General features: G+C 51.0%; 1 protein-coding gene and 1 long non-coding RNA gene across 16 annotated transcripts in view; both read left to right on the forward strand.

The window, feature by feature from the left end:
* NFIA (nuclear factor I A) overlaps window positions 1-10,484 on the forward strand; it is a 344,509-nt gene that overhangs the window by 88,748 nt on the left and 245,277 nt on the right. The gene's annotated exons all lie outside the window — the stretch shown is intronic.
* On the forward strand, window positions 2,857-6,296 carry LOC121665923. The gene is made up of 2 exons (XR_006016520.1): window positions 2,857-3,099; window positions 3,256-6,296. It is a non-coding gene; the product is annotated as an uncharacterized LOC121665923 (long non-coding RNA).

A 10,484-nucleotide genomic window follows, 5' to 3' on the forward strand; every position in this document is an offset into this window, starting at 1 on the left:
CTGCTCCCACTGTCACCGCATCGCACGCGGGAAGTGGGAGCAGCGAGGAGAGCAGGGGCCCAGGGATGCGCCGGCCTGAACAACTCCTCTGCGAAAGTTGTTGGGTGGTACCATCCCGACCCTCCGATCTGTATTTTGCAGCCCTGCGGGAACGCAACTGGGATTATTTATTATTGTTTCTTCTTATTAATTTAATTAAGTCTTGTTGGTGTAGCATTTTTTCGCCCCGTATTAAAGGAAATGAAGTCAACATCATTAAAAGGAGTGGAATAGGCGTATGCCAAAGTATTTGTAAGAGCACGTTAAAAATATTCTAATATGAATTCCAGCTGTCTCGCAGGCCTCTGGTAACTCTTCCAAAGAAATCCAGCGACGCTGCAGCCCTGCTGCCGTTGTCCGTGGGCTGAATGTAAATTTGTGGCAACAGGGGGAAGCAACCTTCGTTATTTCCTACACTCACACTTTTTAAATGAAGTCAACTAGGAATTTTTAAAAGCCTTTGGCATTGCCTTTGGAGTAAGGCTCCTGACATTTGGGATTAATGGGAAATTGTAACAACCTCACCTGCTCCAGGGAACAGCAAAAACCCCGGTGAGCCCACCCCAGTGCCACACAGGGCACATGGCATGGCAGGGGGCTGATGGTACCTGAGTGCCAGGGTACCTGTGTGCCAGGGGCTGTGTTTTGGGGTATCCCTGTTCAAGTACAGCCATGTGTTGGGTTTCAGTGTGCATGGTGCTGTACTAGGGTGTCTGAATACTGGGCTACGTTGTGCTGTGGTGCTTGCGTAGCAGGGTGCCTGTGGGCAGGTGTAGCAGCATACTGGGGTAGCTGTGTGCTGGGTTATCCTTGTGAAGGTGGCTGTGCTGTCCTGGGACCCCTGTGTCCTGGAGTGTCTGAGCGCTGGGGCACCTGTGCATCAGCAGTATCTGTGCTTGTGCTGGGCTACCTGTGTGCTGGGGCACCTGGGACCCAGGGTACCTGTCCCTCTCCCTACCCTGGCTTCCCCAAGATGTCAAAAACCATCCAAAGGGATGAGGTGAAGAACAGGGGTCCCGGCAGGATGGAAGAGCCCCCCTGCAAGAGAGGGTATATGGATGCTGCCTCTTTTGCAGTCCCCTGGGTGGAGGGCACTGAAAACACCAGCACTGGTCCTTTCCCTATAGACCTTCCTCGTGTCTCAAAAGCTTTGGGAACAGCAGCACAATAGCTGCAAGGAGGGAAAAGCAGCTTCCCTGGAGTCTCCACTGGACAGGGACTGCAGTTGGCCATGGTCACTCTCTTCTTCCACTCAGGTGTCCAGTGTTTTCCTCTGCTCTATACATTTCTCCTTGGCTTACTGATTTTCTAAACCATAGGGAAGGACTTTCCTTGGAGATTCAGTGTTCTCTCTGTGTTGCACATGCAGGAGGCCGGTCCACAGGTTCCCTTTGCCAAGCGGGGCAGAAGTCACTTGCACCAAAGTTTGGAGCTCAGCAATACTGAAAATCTGGAGATATTTCTTGAATTTAACGAGGAGAGCTGCATGAAAATCAGGGTTTGATGCTGCAGTGCAGTGGCAGGAAACAGTTTCAGCCTCCTGCCCTGTGTGCTGCATTATTGCTGGGGGGCTTATCCCAGATTTTATTAGCCGTGTAAGCATCTCCAGCAGCATGCGACCGTCCTGCTCTCAGGAGTGCCTGATTCCTCCCTCAAGTCTCAGTGACTTGCCAGTGCAGCTGGTGGAATTCAGGCATTCCTGAAAGTTCTCCCCTGCAACCCTGCCCTGACCCTGGGCGAAGCCAAGGGCACCCCACATTGGGACAAAATACCCAGGGATTGTGCCAACCCCTGAATTGTAGTGATACCACCAGCACTTTTCATACTGATTTTCCTTTTTTCTCTGCTGTTAAAGGATGTGATGGGAAATAACAGGCAAAGCCACTGCAGGGCCTAACAGGGATGGTGGGGGGAGGCCAAGCTGCGGTCCCAAGACATGATACCCTAATTTCTCAGGGCCAGGGGATCCTTGGCTTTATGGATTTGATTCATGGGTGATGGGAGCCGTGCTCGGACACTGGGGTACCGCAGTTGCTGCACCCGGCTGGCACAGAGCCCCTCTGCTGCAGGGCTGGGAGACCTGGAGGCTGCCTGAGGATCTGGGAGAGCTGGAGGCTGCCCGGGGGTCTGCATCCCACCGCCGCCGAGGAGGATGCTGCAGCTCCAGCATGGGAGCGTGCAACCCTCCCACAGTCACATCCATATGGGACGGGGATATATGTGGATACGCACATGTACGAGCGGGTTGCAGCGCTGGCAGGCAGGACCACGCTGGGCGGGAGAGCTCGGGGGTCCCCCCGCACCCCCCGCCGCGGAGCCGGGCCCGGGAGGCGCCGCGGGGAGCGGCAGGGGCGGGCGCGGGGGGGCGCGGCGGCTGCCAGGTGCCCCCCTCCCTCCATCCCTCCATCCCTCCCGCCCTCCGCGCCGCCCCCGCCACTTTTATTGAGACTTTATTTTGCGGCGGGGGTTGGGGGGCGCCGGTTCTCCCCTGGATTTCTCCCCCCCTCACCTTTTTCTTTCCGTTATTTATATTTTTTTATTAATTTTATTTTGGGGGGGGGGGGGGGGAGGGGGCTCCGAGCTGGCCAAAACCTTCCCGCTCTCCGCATGTGCGTGATTTACAGTGACAGAATTGCGAGCCGGGGCTGGAGCAGCGATAAATCAGCTCCTCGCCGGCGCGGGTTGCCGGGACTCGCCCAGCGCGGGACGGAGACTGCGGCAAAAGAGAGAGGGGGAAAGGGGAAAAAAAAAAAAAGAAAAAAGAAAAAGAAAAGAAAAAAAAACGGGGGGGAGGGGGGGCGGAAATACAGGAAAAAAAACCTCGGCAGCCCGCGAGCCGGGGAAGCGAGCGGCGGGGGTTGCGCGGGCGCGGAGCGGCTGCAGCGGCCCCGGTCTGCGCTGCTCCACGGGCTTTTCCTGTCTTGGTTCCTTTTTTGGGGGTGCTTTTTCTTAAAGATTTTTTGGCTTTTTTTTTTTTCTCCTTTTTCTTTCCTCCTTCTGTACCTTAGATGAAAATGGCTACCAGTGACTTGGAGAGCGTTGGGAAGGCAGAGCTGGCAGGTTGCGAGATTTATTTATTTATTCCCCCCCCTCCCACCTCCCCCAAATAATCCAGAGGCAGACCAAAATCAAGCAGCAAACTTTAAAGGCTTTGCTTTAATTCTTTCCGCCCCGCTCCTCTATTTTCTCTCCCCCCACCCCCGATGCGGTGCCAAGGCTGTGTCGGAGGGGGGGCCCGGAGGACGGGGAGCTTGCGACGCCCATCACGGTCGCCCAAGCCGGGCAGCGGCTGCTCGGGGAGCGGGCAGGAATCGGGCAAAACCGGGCAGGATCCGCCGCGATGCGAACTCCCTCGGCGAGTAAAAATGGTGCCGCGGAGCGGGCGGATGCTGCGGTGGACACTGCGCTCCCGCGTAGGGATTATCCACTTTTTTTTTTTAATTATTATTTATTTTTGTTGTCATGCCACAGATCTACAACTGTACATGCAAATAAAAGCGAGAGCTCACGGATACCGCTTTCCTTCCAGCGAGGACTGAGTAGTTAATCCAATAAGTATCTGTATTGTTTGGGGCGATGTGTGTGTGGTAGGGGGGAGGCAGTTAATCATGTATCGCAATGTATGGATAAAATATATGAATATTAAAGTGACGTGGGGGAAGAGTCCCGGCGCGGGGGCTCCTTTCGGGGGAGAGGACAAAGAAGAAAGTGGAAACAATCTTTTAAAATATTTTCCATTCATAAAAATGGCAGAGGGCTTATCCACCAGTCTATTTCGGCATCTGACTGAACAGCTAATGCGTTATTGCCAGCTTCAAAAGATAATTGTAGTGTCGGTAGAGACCTAATAATACAGTAGCACATGTAATTTTAAACAACACCTCATTGTTTATTGGGATGTAACTTTCCCAAAGTTTATTTGTAGCATTAAGAGATTTTTAAGTGCAGGAACAAATTGCAAATGAGCAGCTGTGGGGCGATGCACGGTTTGTGTGGCTACAAGAGTTTCTATATTTAGTGACAATCTGAATCTGAAGAGGATAAAAAAAAAAAAAATAGAACATTTTTAAGGAAATGCTTATTTCCTCCTGGAGGAGGGGGGAGCTGGGCTGGGGGATCTCCTGGCTCGGGTTTTCAGTTTTCTGAGGAAGAAATAATGCAGTCAGTGTGTCTTTGCCCACGAGCTTCACGACTGTATGTACACCTGCTCCACAGGCTCAGAAATAACATTTTCATGCAAGAAGTTAAGGAAGGGGTCGGGCATACGTACGTGGGGCAGTGTCGTGATTTATGTGCTTTTCCAGGAATCCAAATAAAACCATAGCTGAGCATATCCCTTTGTAAGGGCCACCTGTGCATCGCGCCTGGTTGTTCCGGGGGTTACCCTATGGAAATCTTCCCAGCCCAGTATAGAAGTTAACACAACAGTCGGGTGAGCAGAGGATGGTCTCACCTTCTCCCTGCTGTTAGGAGAGGAAAGCAGTGATTGTGACAGGCAGCCCACACGGATTACACTTCATTTTTTCTTTTTTTTTAAAGAAAAACTCCCTTTCTGCAAAAAAACCCCCACCAAAGCAGCCTCTCCAGAGAGATCTAGTACCAGCGCAGGGTGCCCAGTGCAGGGATCTATATTGCCAGGGCTTACAATGCGGCAGGTCAGTGAATTACAGTAATAAAGACTTCAAAAAAAAAAAAAAAAAAAAAATCAGGTGCTGAGACTAACACATTTCTTTCGCTATTCCAGAGGAGCCGTGGGCACTGGGAAAAGGCAGAGCAAGCAGAAGGGACCGGGTGCACTTCACTCTGTGGTTTCTTACAAAATCTTTTAGGCAGAAGCGCTGGGTCTCGTGCAGGTTTTTGAGTTGTTACAACCAACCTCTGCACGTGAGCTACGGCACAGCTTTTATGACTCAATCCTTGCATGTTATGAAGTTGTCTATAAAATTAGAGGAGGTAGAGAGTAAAAAGTTACTAATCTCAGAGGAAGAGTACTACTTTTAATTCCCTAAAATTTAATTTAGTTCGAAGTTTATGGTCTAGAAGCGGGGGTTTCCAACTCCAGCTGTGTTAGTGCCTGTCCTTCCTATGAAGAACATAGAACTTATCACCTTTTAAAGAATACATAATTTAGGGCTGAAAGACATATTTTTAATAGTAGAAAAGAGACAGAGTTAGGAAAACTTGTGATGGAAAACTTCCCTGCCCTGTACCCACGAGGAAAGTGATCAGACCTCATGTGCTGTCTGGGATAGCAAGGCTAGAACTATTTTATAAAGAATAGTTGCAGAAGAGATTTGCATATAAATTTTGTGCCAGAAAAGCAGTAATAAACCTGCACCTGTTACCGTGCCCTCCTAACCAGCCCGTCTGTAACCTAGGCACAAAGTTGTCTGAGTTTGCATCTGAACAGGCCACTCATATTATTATTATTATTGTTATTGTCATTCTTTTTTCTTCCCAAAACTTTTGCATAGATAAGAAATGTGGAAAAAAAATGACTTAGCAGTGAAGCCGATTGCTGGTTTGATTTTTATTTATTTATTTGGGGAAATAATGCCCATCTTATTGTGAAAGTTACAGACTCCAGAGAAAAGCCTGCAGCGAAGGGCAGCAGGGAATGCATGTTAATGAGGGCTAAAAGACCACCACTGCTTCTGAGCAGCGTAGGTCGATGTTTAATTTAGTATTAATATTCCTGTTTTCTCTTAGACGTAACTTTTCTTTGTCACAGAACTGTTTATGTTATCTGAAACTTTACAAAGTCCAGTCAGCAATTCTTCAGGTTCATTTTTCACACCCTCTGTTGAATCTCAGCTTTTATATTCTGAGCGAACCCTGAATGTAAAATGTTCTCACGTAAAATCAGGGACAAAAGACTTACTTTCCTTTTGAGAAATAGATTGCATAAATAAATATGACAATGCATAGACACATAATATACTGAAATAAATAGTGTGTGGATGGGTGTGGATGGGTATATAAACAATATTTGCCACACCATGTTTATACCACTCTTGCGCAAACTTTACCAAGCGAAATTTTCATTGAGGTGTGCGAGATTAGGACCAAAGTGTTTATGCCAAACTGCCTGATAAAACATTGGATTTAGGACAACGGCAGTATCAGTTCTGTATGCTGTAATCACTCCGTATCGCTGGAGAATGATTTCGTACCATTGTGAGAGGTGTCCCTCAGCTCCCAGCAGTGATAACACCGCGGGACTGTGTACAAATAAAATATAGCTGAGGACGACTGTACCTATTTGTGTCTTTCCTGATTGTGAACAGGGGCTTTATCCAGCTCGATGGTGGCATCAACATGGTGGGAAGGGAGTTTTAGGTTCCTGCGGGCCCACAGTGTGGCCTGGGCCGACGGGCACTACTCAAGCCCACCCGTAAATCACAGTGAGCTTATTAAACTGCAATCACTTTCACAGGGAACTTTCACTTTGAGGTATATTTTGTTTTTTCAAAAAAACCCTGCTTGCAAAGCAGTTTTTACATTAAAGTAGCGTTACCATTTATTTTGCTCCCCGTAAGAATATCTACAGCAAAACAAAAGGGGAAATGCTGCCTCTCCCGCCTCTCTCCGTTCTGCTGCTTCCTTTCTGCAGTCTGCACGCTTTTGCTGGGAAGTTATTTCCTCTGCAATGCATTTCGCAATAGACTCGAGACCCTGTGGAAATGCATTACAACTCTGCAGGCATTTCTGCAACGCGCTGGGCTCCAGAGCCGGCGCTCCACATCCAGGCGTGCCAGCAGCGATGCTGCCAGCAGCTCACGGTCAAAGCAGGACTTTCCACAGGAAGACTGACCAATTTTCAGTTTACTTATTCCCACTTGCTCTTAGCACAACTGCTTTAATTCCCCACATGAACGTGGCTTTGGTGATACAGCCATGGCCCAGACCCCAAATGGTGGAGCTGCCTTCACCTGCCAGATACAGACTGCAGTACTTCTTCATCCCCCCACTCTCCTTCTGGGAGTCATGGCAATGGACAGAAAATATTGCACAGAAAAACATTATCATTCACATCTATTTAGTGGTGTAAGGTGAGAATTTCCATCAAACATGCTACCCTACTTTTTTAAGCTTCTCCTTCAAATTTGCAGCCTGGAGGTTGAAAGTTCTGCCCTCCTGCCCTCCTGTTTTAGGACGACACAGTGTTCACACAACCATGGTGTTTATTGTAGAGTCATAGAACGGCATGGTTTGGAAGGCACCTTAAATATCATCTAGCTCCAACACTTCTGCTATGGGGGACTCTATTTCAGGATCTGAAACCTTTAAACTAAGGAGGAAAACCCCATTATGCTCAGTTCTCTGTGCACACATGCAATAAAAAAGCAATCTCTTCCCTGGAGAGAGTCTTACAGAATACTCTCATTTTTGGTAGCTTCAGAACATTCCTGATTTCATGGCAGGTGGTGGGACCAGGTTAGGCACGGCACTAACCTACTGCTCCTCCATGACATTTCTACTAGGACTCGTAGATAATTCTGTAGTGGGTTGTGGGACAACAGAGAAACATCTGGGCATTGATTTCCATCAACTATACTGGCACTTAGGTCTCTTGGGGATGTGAGTCAGCACCGTGTGGCTTGATGGAAAGGGGATCAGGATTGAGCCTGGTGATTTCAGCGGGCTTCTGGCTCTCAGCGGGGTGAAGCTGCTCCCAGGGCAGCCACAGTGGCTCTCCCAAAGCCACCAACATCTCTCAGGGCCCAGGAGCGCCCTGTTGTCTATCTCAGGCCTTTCATGATTGCTGCTGTATGTTAACAGGCCATACCACATATAGCCCAGCTATTGTCAGCGCTGATCCTTGTCCAACTGACGGGCTATTCAAAGCGCTTCTCAAGCCTCTCCAAAATCCCAGCTTGTTCTACCCCGATGACAGCCATCCCTCCCATTCGGAGTTCTCTTTGTACACTTGATAACATGGTGGAAATCCCTTATTATGCTTCTTTTAATAATGCTTTCACATGGCAAGGGGACATGATGTTTTAATTTATGCAGTACACATCATCCTTCGACAATTTGCTAAGAGGAGCCCTCGCGACCTAAGCCTGCTCCGAATAACACAAGTTTATGCAACACCAGTGGTTTCCAACCTGTGGTCTCCAGACCGCTGGGAATCGGCGGGCTCCTTCCGAGGGGTCACCAGGAGGTAACCAGGAAAGCAGAGCCGCTGCCGGGAGGTTCAAACGCGCCGCCGTGTACAGAGCTGCGCCGTCACGAGCGCAGGTCTGGGGCTCCCAAACTGCAAACTGAAAATCACTATCTCAGGGATTTTTACTTTCTTACTCTTTTTTTTTTTTTTTTGTCTCTGTACTTAGTACGCTGCGGCTGCAACCTCTGTGTCTTTAAATACCTGCTCAAGTCGATTAAAAGCAGTAAATTCAGAGGGGTAACCACACCACTCCTTATGAGTTGTGTGAGTTGAAGTCTCACTTTGTTGTCAAAAAATAGCAATTAACCTTCAGATCCACTTGCTCTTCCCCCCCCCCCCGAATTAATTTTGCAGTATTATCACGCATCTTGAGGCTTCTAGTTTTAAGCATATAATGCTTCTCCTGTTAATGAAGCGGGTATCCACGATCAAGGGGAGCTGAGCGCCACAGACAATTGTTTGTTTGCCTTTATTTCTCACGCCCTTTGAAGGTTTCTCTTTCTCCTCTGTGGGTTTTTTTTTTTTTTTTTATTAAGTGACTTTAGCAGATTGTACCCTCGGAGCTGTGAATAATGGGGTTATTCTACAAAAATGGCCAAGGCTAGTTAAGACACACAAAGCCAGGAAATCCTTTCAGGGATGAAATCAGGACTATTTTAGGGGTGCTGTGTAAGTTGGAGACTTTGCAGCTCGGCTGCTGCATCGCTGCCAGGCACGGCCGCGCTGCGGGGACGATCGGTCCTCCCCCGCCGGAGGCTTGCCCGGCCGGGGGGACCCTGCACCTTCACCGCACCGGGGGGGAAAAGCCTGGGGGGGTTTGCAAAGCACGGGGGGTGCAAAGGTGGACGTGCAAAGGAGGATGGGGGGTTTGCCAATGCCAGGTAACTTTGCCCGTGCAGCAAAGGAGCTTTGCTGGTGCAAGGGACGGGGGTTCCCCGCGCTGGGGAGGGCTGCCCGTGCCGGAGGGTGCGCATGGGGGGTACCGGTGCGGAGAGGGGGGTTCCCCGTGTGGGGGGAGGGAGGTTTCCCGTTCAGAAGGAGGTTTTGCCCATGCGGGGGGGTTAACCATGCGGGGGGGGGGGGCTGGTTATCCATGCAGGATGGGGGTTACCCGTGCAGGACGGAGGGGTTACCCGTGCGTGGGGCGCTCGCACCGCCCCCCCGCCGCCCTCCCGGGGAGGACCCCCGCGGCTGGGAAGGGGCTCGGCGGGGGCGGGACACTGCGGGCCCGCAGCGGGGCCGCCCGCCCGGCCGGGGGTGTGCGGGGGGATGCGGGGGATGTCCGTGAGCCCCGCCGCCCCCCGGTGCGGGTCTCCTGTGCGAATCGCGGCGATTGCGGAAATACGCGGGGGCGGGGGCGAGGAGGAGGTGGAGGAGAAGAGGGAGGAGGGAGGTGGGCGGGAGGCTGCCGAATCGCTCGTAACTTCTGCAAAGTCCCGGGCACTGGGAGCCCACCCGGCAGAGCGGGGACAGGCAGCGGCAGCGCCCGGGCACGCCCGCCCCGACCCCGGCTCGCCCCTTGCCGCAGCCACCAAAACCCCCAAATCACCCCAAAATCCACTTCAAAACAAAACCTTCACCCAAGGGAAGAAAAAATCTCAACACATCCCACCTAAGAGCCGGCGGCAGTTGGCTGCGGCGGGTTTTCCCTTCCGGTTCCCAACGGCCGCGAATCGATTTTAGCCATAAAAAAATACTAAAAAAATGCGAAAAAAGAAAAGAAAGTGCCGCCAGCCGCCAGAGCCCGCAAAGTTTCTCTTGCACTGTTATCCGTGTTATCCCTCTTATCCCTGCCCGTGGGACGCGGCGCCGCCTAAACTCTTGTTTTTGTATTTTTAACCCGATTCCCACGCTTTCGCAGAGGGAATTCGCTATTGTGTGCGCGGGGTCTGGGCGCGGAGGGAGCGCGGGCGCGCAGGGCTGCGCCGCAGCTTTTTTTTCCCCACTCTTTTTTTTTTAATTTTTTTTTTTTTTTTGTCAGGGATTTGAGAAAACCGCTGAGCTTGACAGATTCCCCCCCTCCCCGCCCGTACGTGCGCGCCGACTCCGTGCGCGCCGTCTGGAGCGCCCGCGGCCGCGCACAAAGAAACGCGCCCGGGCGCGGGCTGTGACGGACCGCGGCGGGGACCAATGGACGGGGCGGGGCATTGTGACGTCACCGAGCGCTGTCCAATCAGCGTCGGGGGTGGGTGTTGCGACGTTTGAACTCCCCCGGGGGGAGGGGCGCGCCTTTTTTTCTTTTTTTCTCTTTTTTTTTTTTTCCTTTTTTTCCCCT

The sequence above is a fragment of the Corvus kubaryi genome, unplaced genomic scaffold (assembly GCF_017639235.1).
Source record: "Corvus kubaryi isolate FWS band 111438036 unplaced genomic scaffold, C.kubaryi_AGA036_p1.0 37334, whole genome shotgun sequence".
NCBI lineage: Eukaryota > Metazoa > Chordata > Aves > Passeriformes > Corvidae > Corvus > Corvus kubaryi.